The sequence below is a fragment of the Azolla caroliniana genome, unplaced genomic scaffold (assembly GCF_043228905.1).
Source record: "Azolla caroliniana isolate FFs.n. ecotype wild unplaced genomic scaffold, voAzoCaro1.0.p SCAF_6, whole genome shotgun sequence".
Taxonomy (NCBI): domain Eukaryota; kingdom Viridiplantae; phylum Streptophyta; class Polypodiopsida; order Salviniales; family Salviniaceae; genus Azolla; species Azolla caroliniana.
In genome coordinates, this window is record NW_028230441.1 from 18790881 (window position 1) to 18803859 (window position 12979).

The following is a 12979-nucleotide window of genomic DNA, read 5'->3' on the forward strand; positions in this document are numbered from 1 at the left end:
GGCGGGTAGGGAAAGACCACAGTGCTTATGTGGTGAACGCGCTTCCTGCGTGTCGCCGAGGTATATGGGGAGCGAGAAATCATCTTTGTGGTCCCGACAAGTATCACTCCGGTTGCTGAGGCAGGGTTGCTGCCGTGCGCGCTCCTCTGCCTAGTGTGTGATGGACCGTTGTCATGAAGTTTCCGGCACATAGTAAGAAACCAGGAGATATTGGAGTGATCGGAGAGGTGTAATGTGTGCACCCATCTTTGTAAATTTGTATAGGGAATAGGGGTGCCAAACGGCAATAATTACGGGACAGAGAATCCCATGTATCGTGGGCTTATCCCACATTGCACGCGACCCTCACCTTGTTCTATAAAAGGGAGGGCGTGCCCTTTGTATAGGGGCTCCCATTTTCTTTTGGGTTCCATTCCCAATTTTTCGCTTGGGTTCCAATTTTGCGTTTTCTCCCTTCAGGCTCTGTCCGGATTTGTATGCTTTAGGGTTCACAGAGTTCCCCTCTACGAGTTCCATTGTTGTTCCTATGTAATATAACACAACACTTTCTGTTCTACTTCTGTGTCTTCTTCCTTTCGTCTTCTTCTCTTTTCTCTGTTCCTGTTAGGGTTTTTGTGTGCCCTTTTTGAAGGTCTTCTGTTCTGTTGAAGATGTGAGTTCGTGCGCGTCTGTGTGTGTGTGTGTGCGGGTGTTAAGGTGTCTTCACTGACGTTCGTGGTGAACTGCGCACTCAGTTGTCTAGTAGCAAGCTCCCTCTTCTCTGGCATGCAAGACCCATAGGAGACGGCGAGTTGAACACTCCTGGTAGGCGGTTCGGTAGCAAGAGGTGGTCGTTCAGAAAAGGCGCGTCGAAGCCCGGGTGCTCCCCGACCGGTCCCGGGATGCAGGCTCCCTCTTTCCCTCTCTGTGCGGAACCGGCATCGTGTGCGTGAGGCTGAGTTCTAACCAGTGCCGAAGAGCTGGTCAAAACCGGGTGTATATGTCTGCGTACGTGCGCACGGGCGCAGTTAACCGAGTTGTGATCTGTGCCTGTTTTGGGCCCTTGTACATATGAACCGAAGGGCAGTGAAGATGAGCGCGCATCTTCTCACTCCGTGGACGGTTATCGGTTGCAACCAAGAAGAAATCGGCAGTGCGGCAAGATCCCAAGGACTCAAGCCTCCGACAGCCTCCTCTCTCCTGGTCCATGACCCCAGTGGTCCCGCCTAGATCCGACATGCGAGCGCGGATTTCCGTGACACCGTGTGATTGGTCGGTCTTGTCGTGTTGGTTCTCGGGGTCGTCTGCGGCTAAACATCCATTCCTCGTTGTTCGTCTGTGTGGAGACACAGATCACCGGGCGTGCCAAAAGTGTCACCGATTAGGAACACGGTCTACGGTCAGTCCTTCGACCTAGACCTCAAAGTGATTGTGTTGCAATGAATGGTGGCGTCGTAGCGTAATACTTAGTGGGATACCTCCCGTATCCTAGTAGCGTATAAGGGAGACAACTACAACCAAACTCCTTATACAGTGCACTAGCAACCATATTGTTACTCACGCCTACGCTCTTACGACTGCGTTACGCCACCAAGAATCACAAACACATAGTACATTAACCACAAATATGCACAGGGATCAGAGAAGATAGAACTTTATTAAGATACGCCTTTTACATTCAAAATTACACGCTACCTCTATCAGAGGATTTCTGCCCTTTATATACACAGGGTCTTTTTAGCCGTTCACGCTTCCCGCGTGAACCGTTTACATGCGTTACAATTTTACTATATTCTATATTTCTACGCTCTTGTCTGTCGGTTACTATTCCGGCAGACATAAGCAGCACTCCGGGAACCCCTCCGCACGGTGTGCGTAGTGATTGATTTCCACACCAGCACGATCGACCAAGTCATAGACCAGGTCAGGGAGATGGAGAAAACAAGCTCGTGGCTAACAATGGGGGCCCTCCAGCGTACATTACCGACAAAAGACGACTTACGTTTTCGGCAAGCCATACAATGTACGACTTCTCTCAATGACGAGCACTCGACAATAGAATGTACTATGTGGACACAGTGCATGTTATGCCATTCCAGGGAGCACACAATGGACCGATGCGAATATAACTTGCTGAACCGACAAGCGGCATCAGTGTCTGGTACAGCGATAGAAAAGACGCTAATGACCGAGACCGGAAGGATAGCTACCGAGATTACAACGGTGATCGATATGAGTGATACAACTGGGATCACTCCCCATGTTATAACCAACGGAGGGAGGATCAAGGCAATTATGAAAACCGGCCCCGACAAGGTTACCGGTGTCACGAAAATACGATGAGGATACGTGAACTTGAGGCAGGACCCCGGGGCCTCCAACTGGAGGATATCAGATTCGTGCGTTTATATTAATAACAATTAATGGAAAGAAGAAATTTAATAATTTTTCATTAGCAAAGGAAAAGAAATAACAATATGTCCCAAGATTGGGATTCATAAGTTTTAGATTTACTGAGATTAATAGAAAAGAAAAATTAGGGGTTTCGATGAGATATGGCTTCCGTATGGAAAATTAGGGTTTTTGAGTGTTATGGCTTCCATAGGGAAGATTAGGGTTTTTGAGTGTTATGGCTTCCATAGGGAAGATTAGGGTTTTTGAGTGTTATGGCTTTCGTAGGGAATTTAGGGTTTATGAGAGTTATGGATTCCCTAAGATAAGGGAGCTAAGAAGGAAAAGAAAAATAATATAATATGGAGAGAGTATGAGTGTAAAAAAAGAAAATGGAATTTTATATGGAGTTCCCAATTGATCATATGCATGTCCACTTTTTGTTGCATGGCCTCTACTTTTAGTTGCTTAGCTTTTTCTTTTAGTTGCATCTATTTTTAGTTGCATGGCTTTTTCTTTTAATTGCATGCGACCATCCACATGACCTTTACTTTAGTTTTCTTCACTTCACTTTAATTAGCCACATGATCCTTTTAATCCGTTCGGTTTGCGTCCAACCTCATCCGATCGTCGGTTCCAATTTGCTTACCGGCCAGTTTCGGTTTTGCTTACCGGCCGGTTTCCGTTTTGCTTACCGGCCGGTTCCGATTTTTGGGAACTTGGCCACCATCATCCATCAAGATAAAGTGGCCAAAGTGCTCTTAGCACAAATGAAAATGAGGGTCTCAAGGTGCTTATATAGCTAGGGCCTTAAGTTTCCTATCTATGTGGGATAAATAATAGTTCTATTTTCCCTATCTTCTCAAACATCCATCTTCTATAACATGTCATAAAGCTAATATAAAGTACTTTTTTTATTTTTTTATTTTTTTACATAGTGTGAGAAGATTCACACGACACCGAAACAAAAAACGCTTCAACAAAAAATGGAACGCTAGAAAGGAGGACCACCAATGGCAACCGAACAAGGGCACACCAAGTACCCAACCGGACCAAGGCCAAGCACCTAACCGACCACCAATAGGACCTCAACCGGGTACCAAAGCGAACACCGAATCCAACAACACCCGGAAAGCATACTACTACTATTGCCGGCAAGAAGGACATTAAAGTAATCAATGTTTGGTTAAAAGCTATGAGAAACGACCAACCGTAAACATGGTGGTAGTAGAAGTCGCCGACATACAACAAGTCACCACTAGGGCAAAAGGCAAATCAACAGAGTGGGAAACACAGGAGGCAATCCGAAGGCAAGCCACCGAGTGGGTGAAGAAGGCAAATGAGCGAAATGTGGCTGAGCTTGAACATCAAAAGGAGAAACTTGAAGAGGCCACCGACACAATTCAGCCGGAAAACCCAACATGGCAAGCGTTACAAGAATGTCAAATTACGTTGTTATTGGGTCGGTTATTACAGTTAGTGCCCTGGTTTACGGAAGGGATGAAATCAGGAATGACCACATCAAATCCGTTGCCGGCTCCTGTGTTCTTCGAAAATCCAGAAGAAGGGCCAGTAATGGTTGACACGAACAGTCCGACAATCACTGCCATCGTCAAAGGACGAGAACTACCAGGGACGATTGTGGACGGAGGATCGGACGTGAACGTGATTAGTCTACGAACTTGTAGAACCATGGGAATCCAAGAATGGGAGCCTTGCCCATTTTGGCTCCGGATGGCAGATACAAGTTCGGTCATACCTACCGGGTTGATACGAGATTTAGACGTAACTATCGGAGGACACACATTCTGCATCTCGGCAGTGGTTCTCTAGTTCAATGCACAAGGGGCTTACCCAGTGTTGTTGGGCTGCCCATGGCTAAAAACGGCGCATATCAAACAAAACTAGCGGAAAAACATGATTACCTTCCGGCGAGGAAAGGCTAAAGTAAGGGTACCTACCCACCCTCGATCGAGTACCGGCAAGGAGCTGACACCGCTATATGCGGAAGGTGTAAACATGCTCGAGGGGCTTGCTGACAAAGAGTTCGACCAATACTTAGAAGAAAACCCAAAAATTGTACCCCTATTTGAAATCGATTTGGCCGAAGCAGTGTCACCATATATAACGCAATCGAATGATGTCAGTGAGGAATCGGATAGGGAAGCTATCAGAGAATTACGGCAAGCACATGAAACTCTGGAGAGGGAGATGGCGGTATCCCAACGCATGAAAGAATCCCAGTTAGAGGAAGTGAATTTAGGAACCGGGGACGACGCAAGACCGGTTCATATTGCTAAGAAAATGTCACCGGACAACAAGATGGCGATGATCACTTTATTAAAGGAATTCCTAGACGTATTCGCCTGGTCCTATGAAGACATGCGGGGGTTGGATCCTCAGTTGTACCAACACCAGATACATCTCAATAAGGATGCCAAACCGGTAGCACAACGGCGTTACCGGATGAACCCTAACTATGCAGCAAAGGTCAAAGAGGAAATTGACAAGTTGCTACGGGTTGGTTTTATCCGACCAGTGAAAAAAGCTACATGGTTAAGTCCCATAGTCGTCGTGCTGAAAAAGAACGGTAAGATCCGGGTGTGCGTCGACTACTAGAAATTCAATGCAACAACAGTGATCAATGCCTTTCAACATCCATTTACAGATAGAGTCCTGGACGCGGTAGCGGTCATGAAGTGTATAGCTTCCTAGACGGTTTCAGCGGCAACAATCAAATAAGGATGCACCGCGACGACCAACACAAGATGGCGTTTGTCACAGAACGGGCAGTCTTCGTTGCAGTGGTAATGATGTTCGGGCTCAAGACCGCGCCGGCGAACTTCCAACGAATAATCATGGAAATATTTGGCAAGTTCATCCCGACATTCATGCATGTATTCTTGGATGACTTCGTCGTGTATAGCCGAGAAGGAGAACATATCCAACACCGATGAACCGGGATGAGCGGAAGCGGTTAGCAATACAAAGCCGACATTTTTGTCTACTACAGGACACTCTATGCCACAAAGGCGCGGATGGCATATGGCGGCGAGCAATGCGAAGCGACGAAAAGGACACAATATTATGGGAAGCGCACGGTGGCGTTGCCAGAGGGCACTATGCCGGGGACGCTACGGCAAGAAAGATATGGCACAACGGGCTATGGTGGCCAACGACAATGAAGGACTCAGTTCGGTACGCGAAAGACTGTGATTTATGTCAACGGATGGGCCAACCGATAGAACAGGCAAGGATGCCTCACCAGCCGGTGCTACCCTTAGAGCCATTTCAAAAATGGGGGTTGGATTTCGTTGGGCCGTTTAAACTTCCCGCAATGAGAACCGGCAACAGATATATTATATTTGCCACCGATTATTGCACCAAGTGGGTAGAAGCCAAGGCTTTGCGGGACAACACTACGGCATCAACGGCAAAGTTCTTATATGAGTACATCCGGTGCCGGTATGGATGCCCGATCAAGTTAATTAGCGACCAAGGCAAACATTTTCTCGGTCAAATAGTGGAGAGCTTAACAACATTCTATGCAGTGGTGCACAAGCGCAATACCCCTTATTATCCACAGGCCAATGGATTGGCCGAATCCACAAACAAAATGCTCCAAAACATCCTGCGAAAGATCGTCAATGAAAACCAAACCGATTGGGACACCGAGCTACATAGTGCACTATGGGCATACCGGACGACATACAAAACAAGTATCCAGTCAACGTCATTCTGGTTAACATTTGGGCTGGAAGCCATAATGCCGATCGAATTTCAGGTTCCGAGTTTGCGGATACAGGTTAGAGAACGACTAAGTGAAAAGGAATCGGAAAAATTCTGGTTAGCCACATTATGCGAACTCAAGGAGCATCGGATAGCGAGTCTCATGCAGTTGGAACTGGAGCAGCAACGAAGGAAGGCGTTTGTCGATCGGCACCGGAAGGGCAATGAGAAGATGTTCAGGATCGGCAAGCTGGTTCTCGTGTTCCAGACCCGGATGGGTCAGATGCCGGGAAAGCTACGGTTCCAGTGGACCGGACCGTATTGGATAACGCGGGAATTCAACGGTTCATACCAGCTCAAAATGCTCGTCGGGAAGATAATGGGTAAATGGGTCAATGGGTTTCGACTCAAACCACATTGTGGACCTATGCCACAGACTCCGTTCGAGCAGACGGAGGCTGATGCAACAGTAGGAAGCAGGAAACAAGTACCTGATAATCAGACGGAGCAGGTGTTACCGGATAACGACAAACAGGTGGCCGGCAAACGTGAATATGGGGAAAAACCGGGATATCGATCCGCTGTGTTCGGTTAACTAAAAACTTAACTCTCAAAAAAATAAAAAAGGTCATCATGCAGAGGCGAGGAGCGAACGGGCACTTTGAAAAGGTGTGGTGGGTGGCTAATTAAAGCCCCTTTAAAAAACGCACCACGTGTCAATCGATTGCTATATTAGTACAAGGCGTGCATGCGCGGGAATCAAGAAAAGGCGCTACGCATGGAGAAAGGAAACCTCCGCCACGCAGAGTTCCTCTCATTTCGCGAACACAGAGATCTCAACGCACACAGGCGATTACGAGTGATCAAGCGAGAGCAAGCAGAACACACTGGCACACCAATCTTACCACAACCTATCGACTCTGACAACAACATGGAATGCATGGTACTCTTAGAAGCGGCTAGGAAATGGCTAAAGCAACACAGTCTGGAGGAATTCTTGAGGATAGTCGAAGCACCGCCGCATGGAGATGCGGAAAATGTCGTCAAGGACATCGACACGGAGGTCATCACCGAGGAAGCCATCCGAGCCCTGGCCAACTTACCGGAAGGGGGAATATAGTCGATCGACAACCCTGTTGTGATCGGATGCGGAGAACCGGCGGAAGGACGGCGACGATTTCTATAAATTGGACAAGGAAAACATTGTTGCCATAAGGAAGGAATTGTCAGACGACTTCCTATCATTAGCCGGGGACCAATTGGCGGCGGTGAGGCGATTGGTGGAGTAGTTGGACGAGGACCAACTGGATATACAGCTCCAACTCGAGCGGTATGAACGAGAATGACGACGGCAAGAAGTGGTTCGAAGAACTGCGCCGATCAATATCAGTGACGAAGAGCAGTCTTCGGTGCAGGTGCCAAATGAAGCCCGTACTAGGGCAAGCCAACCGTATGTAACTCCGGAGGAGCAACCGAACATAACTCCGGAGGACCAGCCGAAGGAAGGAAACCAGCACACCGAAAACCAGCAGCAGGAGGAGCCCAAACCAATAGAACCAGAACCGGAGAGACCAACGGCACCAGAGAGACCAGTGGAACCGGAGGGCCCAGTGGAGCTGATGCACACCGGGCAGCAGCACCAGGAGACGCCAAGACCCATAGAGCCAGAAAAGGAGTAAGAGCCGGTCAAACCAACCGAGCCACAGAAAACCGAAGTCCACCAAAGGCGGCCACAGCTGGAGCCGGAGTGACAACAAGAGCAACCACAACCGGGGCAACAGTAGGAGGAGGAACAACAGCAGCAACAGACGACTGAACAGCTTCCCGAGGAACCATTGGAACCCTTAGATCAAAGCATTCTGGACATTTGGAAGGAAGAATGAAGGCCGGATCGTGGGATTCGACGTACAAGGTACTGTCCCACGAGCATGCCATGTGTTAGCCGGCCAGCAAGGGAAGTCCAGAATGGGAAAAGGGGGATAATTAATAATCGGGAGCTGATTATATATAATATAGAATTATTATGATTTTTTAGAAGCCAACAGACGGACCCAGAATCGGTATACCGATCCGGATCCAGATCGGTTCGTAGCCGGTTGCTGGTTGGCACCAGTTTGTACCTAGAGCCAGAGACCTATAAAAGGGCCTGGTTAGATTGTAATCATTGGCGGATAATTAATAGAGAGGTTTTGTTCTGTATCTTAATCAGTGTTAATTACCATTTTGTGCTAAGTATAATTCATCTATAAAATTGTTCGTTGCACCGGATCCTCTAACCCTTTCGAACTCTTATGGAGAGAGAGATAGATAGATAGATAGATAGATTATATTATCGTCTTCGGAGGTCAAATATGACCTATGAGACCAAAAATATTACATGTCACGTGATACGTGTGAAGGTGAGTAGCGACTCACGATGCTCAAGAACTTTGCCAATGAATGTTGCAATCGAGAGTGCACATCGTGGTTGTGAGAGAAATTCGTGCAAGGATTGGGCTCCAAAGAGATGTGGAAAGCATGGCCGAATATGATCAAAGGCAGAGCATTGTATCAAAGTGTGATACTCAGACTCTCGGACTTGTTTAGGGCAAAGTGTGCATAGTCGGTCACTCTCATCACTTGTGCCCCAACGCCCCGTCTCACATCTCAATGCATGCGAGCTAAGTCGCATGGAAGCAATGGTTCGAATGGCAGATATTGGGATGGGCTCTAATATGTAGCGATGTGTACGGCTTCCCCGTTCCGCGAAGAATATGGTTTTGTAGTTAGGTGCAACATTTATGGTATAATGTGTGAAGCGTGAGCCACCACATTTTTCCCATGTCATGATACATTGGCGTTGCAAAAAGGCCTCATTTACAGAGGAATCTAGTGACGCATCATGAAGCAAGTGTCTTGCATCCCATCTACCAAACCATTTTTCTAAATCTTGCATCCAACCGGAACACAAAATTTTGCTTTTATGCGTCTTTTGGATCTTTTTGCTTGCTTCCCATGCAATTCGAGGAAGTCGATGTGCGGGGCTTTTTTGAATTTTAAGCATGTATTCAACAACCCTTTCCATGGCCATGACCTCAATGGGAAGTGATCCCGTCTCAAGGAGGAGGAGGTTGTAGGGCGTTTGTTTCTTAACTTGTAGAAACTTTGTGAGAAAATGTTTTTGGACATTTTCAAACTCTTTCCAAGTAGATTTAGGGATGCTACCGCCCCATATTTCCACCCCATAGAGAAGAACCGGGGTCACCAAAGTGTCGAAAAGATATTTCTTGAGGACCCAACACTTAATATCTCCAAGATTGCATGTGTTCTCAAATGCATAATATGCACGCTTACCCGCCTCTAAGCGGCGTGTAGCACATTCATTCCATTTATGATTTGAAGGAACTTCAAGGCCAAGATATTTGAAGCTTTCCACACATTCAAGTGGCTCATTGTTGTACATAATGCATGGTTTATCTCTTTTTTGACTCTTCACAAGCATAATCTTTGTTTTAGAGCTATTGACACTTAATTTAGTATGCATGCAAAATTTTTCCAATGCCTTCATAAGCTTTTGTGAGATATAGCAAGTTGAATTTGGCAGTTTGTACGAGAAGCAACGATAGCAATAAGGAATCTTGTGTTGTCGGCATCCACATACTCAAAACTCATTGTGGGTCTTCGATTGCTTTCAAAATCTTCGACCTCTTCAATCGGGTGAGTTCTGATTTTCTCTCTTGTTCATGGAAAATTGTTTTTATCCCGGATCGATATAATGATGGACATAAACATGAATTCCTCACAAATTGTGGGGGATATTGATATGGAAACAATCGATCCAGAAAAGAGTAATGTGATGGTTGAATGTAATCGTGAAAGGGAAGACATTGGAAGCTCTAAGAGGTTTAAGGGAATTCAAGAAATTAATGAGAAAAAATTAACATATGCCGAAATAATACATGTAGATGAAGTTGACAAGGATCACTGAAATTGCGATAATTTATGGGGAATTGTCAATACCTTATTGTCGGATATTGTGGAAGAAAATGAAAATGCAGCGAAAGAATGCATTGAAGAGGATGTGCATGATGTGGAAGTTGATGTTAAGGCAGTTTTGCAATCATTTGATGTATTCTATGATTGTGTTGTTATATTATTTTTTACCGGCAAACTCCCATATGTTAATTGGATTAAACAATAGTTGAACACAATCGTGTCACCAAATTGTGTTGAAAATATATATGCAGGACCATGAGGGTTTTATGATGTGGTATTTCGTTCACCGGAGCATCGAAGTGCATTGTTGGGTAAAGTTCCTGTGTTTTTTGATAAACGATTGGTGCATGTTATGCAATGGTTCCCCATAGTGGACTCTCATGCTTTGTTAAAACAAGAATTTCGTGTTTGGGTTACAGTGGATTGTAAGCATGCTTTTTAATGGCCACTTTTACCAGAGTTGATGAGTCAAATGGGTAAAGTGTTGGTATCTCCACATGCAAATGCTACAAATAAGTGCAGATTTTGTGTGTTATGGGATACAAGTCACAAGAGGCCAGGATGGGTGCGTATGAATGCTCCTAGTATGAGAAGTCTTTGTTTTAAACTGAAGTGGGAGACATTTGCAGGTCATTGTTTTGGATGTGGTGAATGGGATCACTTTATAGCGGAATGCCACGGTCATTGTCCTTCAACTACAAAGGTTCCTATTGAAGGGAACGATAAGGAAAGAGTTGGGAGAGAGGTTGGTGTGTCAGATTTTGTGGATGAAGGAACATCACCTAGAGCAGGTTATAAAGAGGTCTCACTTCAAGGTTTGGGCCCTAAGAATAAGGGAGTTGAATCTATGGATATGGAAAACAAAGTTTAGTGGTTAAAGATAAGGGGAAAAAACCGTTGGATAGAGCTAGTAGTGATGTTGTTGACAAAGATTGGCATGAGGTTAAGGGCAAGTCGAAAGGGAAATCAATGAATATGCAGCGTAGTAGCTTGCCCACTACTCATGTGACTACTTGGCAAGGTAATTCAGGAACGAGGGAGGGCCCTCGAAAAGTTCCTTGGCAACGACAATCTAGGGACAAGGGATTAGCCCTTCACCTTCAATTTGATTCATTGGGACGAGTTGTAAATTCATCGAATTCTTGAGGTTTTCGTCAAGAGGGAGGACCTAAAAAAAAGATTTTGATAGACAACCCTAAGGATGTGGTGCATGAAAATCCATATGCAGCATTGGAGCATGCTTTGACTAGTAGGGTGAAATTATCACATAGAGTGCATCGATCCCATCTCATGATGGAACCACAGAAACATCTAGATATGCAAGCAGAGGATTTGCTTTCCTTTATTTGAGATTCGGCCCAAACTATTTGGCAAATTCCCACATGTTACAAACCCTTGGTATGGAAGAGTCGATTCAATGGCAAAGCATTCTTCTACACAAATTTAAGCCATTAACAAGGTAAAGAGTCCACACCACATGCATTCATTCCATTTCCAGCATCCCACTGTATATAACAATATTACTCACTACCCAACCTTGCTCAATATTGTGGCTCATGTGCCTTACATATCACTACCTCTTTATGCTAAGTGGTTGAAACTTGCATACCTTCCAATAGAAAATTTATATACAAGTCTAAGAAGAACAGTCTAATCAAACAACCAACATGAGCTTGATATAGCCATTGTTTCTAGACAAGAATGGAGCTTGTCCCATGTAAGCAAGAATCAAACAAGTATAAATTGCACATGTAAAAGCAAGCTGAAATATACAACAAAATACTCATTAGACATTTTTCTTATAAAAATAATTGTATTCCACTAAACAAATAATGATTGAATCATAGAAGAACCTTGATCGAACACTCTGAAAAGTGCCCAAAGTCTGCAATCCAAAAGCAAACAAAATCTACGTAGAGATGCCAATAAAATCTTGCCATATTTCATTTCATTCATATATGTTTTTGAAGCAAAAGATACCTAATAATGGAAATTTGTTGTTGGAATATACTATCTCATGTGGTTCAACAGACCAAGAGATTAAAGTTGTTTTGACTTTGAAATATTGACTAAAAGTCTTTCTAACATAAGAATCGAAAATTCTTACCTGAAGGCATGTAGGCTGCAGAAGGTGCTCTAAGCATGATAGGGGGTCCTCATTGTCATGCACTATGCAAGCTCCCTATCCTTTTTTTTTGGGGGGGGGGGGGGGGTGAAAACACACAATTATATTAATAAATGTGTGTGAAAAACACTACTTACAATACGTGTGACAATGGAGTATAGTCACACACTAACCACACTACACTACATGGGTAGTGGAACATGTTAAATTGCCAATAGGCAAGACGAACACTCCACCAAGGAAAAAATTTCCACTTGTTCCAATAAAGAAAATTGCCACATTAGTACTCCCTTCAACTTTCGTAGATATGCTTTCACTCCATGTCTACCATCAAATACAAAAGCGTTGCGCATGTTCCAATTATGACGCAATCCCCAATATCTCAAAAATAGGAAAACAATCTCCATCTCTGATTTTGGGTCAGCTTGTGTAAATTGTGCAAACACCCATTGTCTAGGTGTCAAATAACTCCGTGATAAAACTTGCCAAATTTGAGAAATGTAACTCCAAATTTGACAAGCAATTGGACATTGTATAAATCGATGAGTACTATCTTCTATCTAAACTGTGCAAAAGAAGTAGGTACCCGTTGCTAGTCCACGACGCTTTAAAGCTAATCCCAAAGGCAATCCTCCGATCAAAACTCTCCAAATGAATACCTTTGCAACAAGTGGCAATTTAGAATGCCAACTACGTTGTAAGATCTGCCACCACCCATGATAAGATTTGTGTATTTTCCATTCTTCTTCAGCCTTGATTGATAACCATCCAAGAGACTCA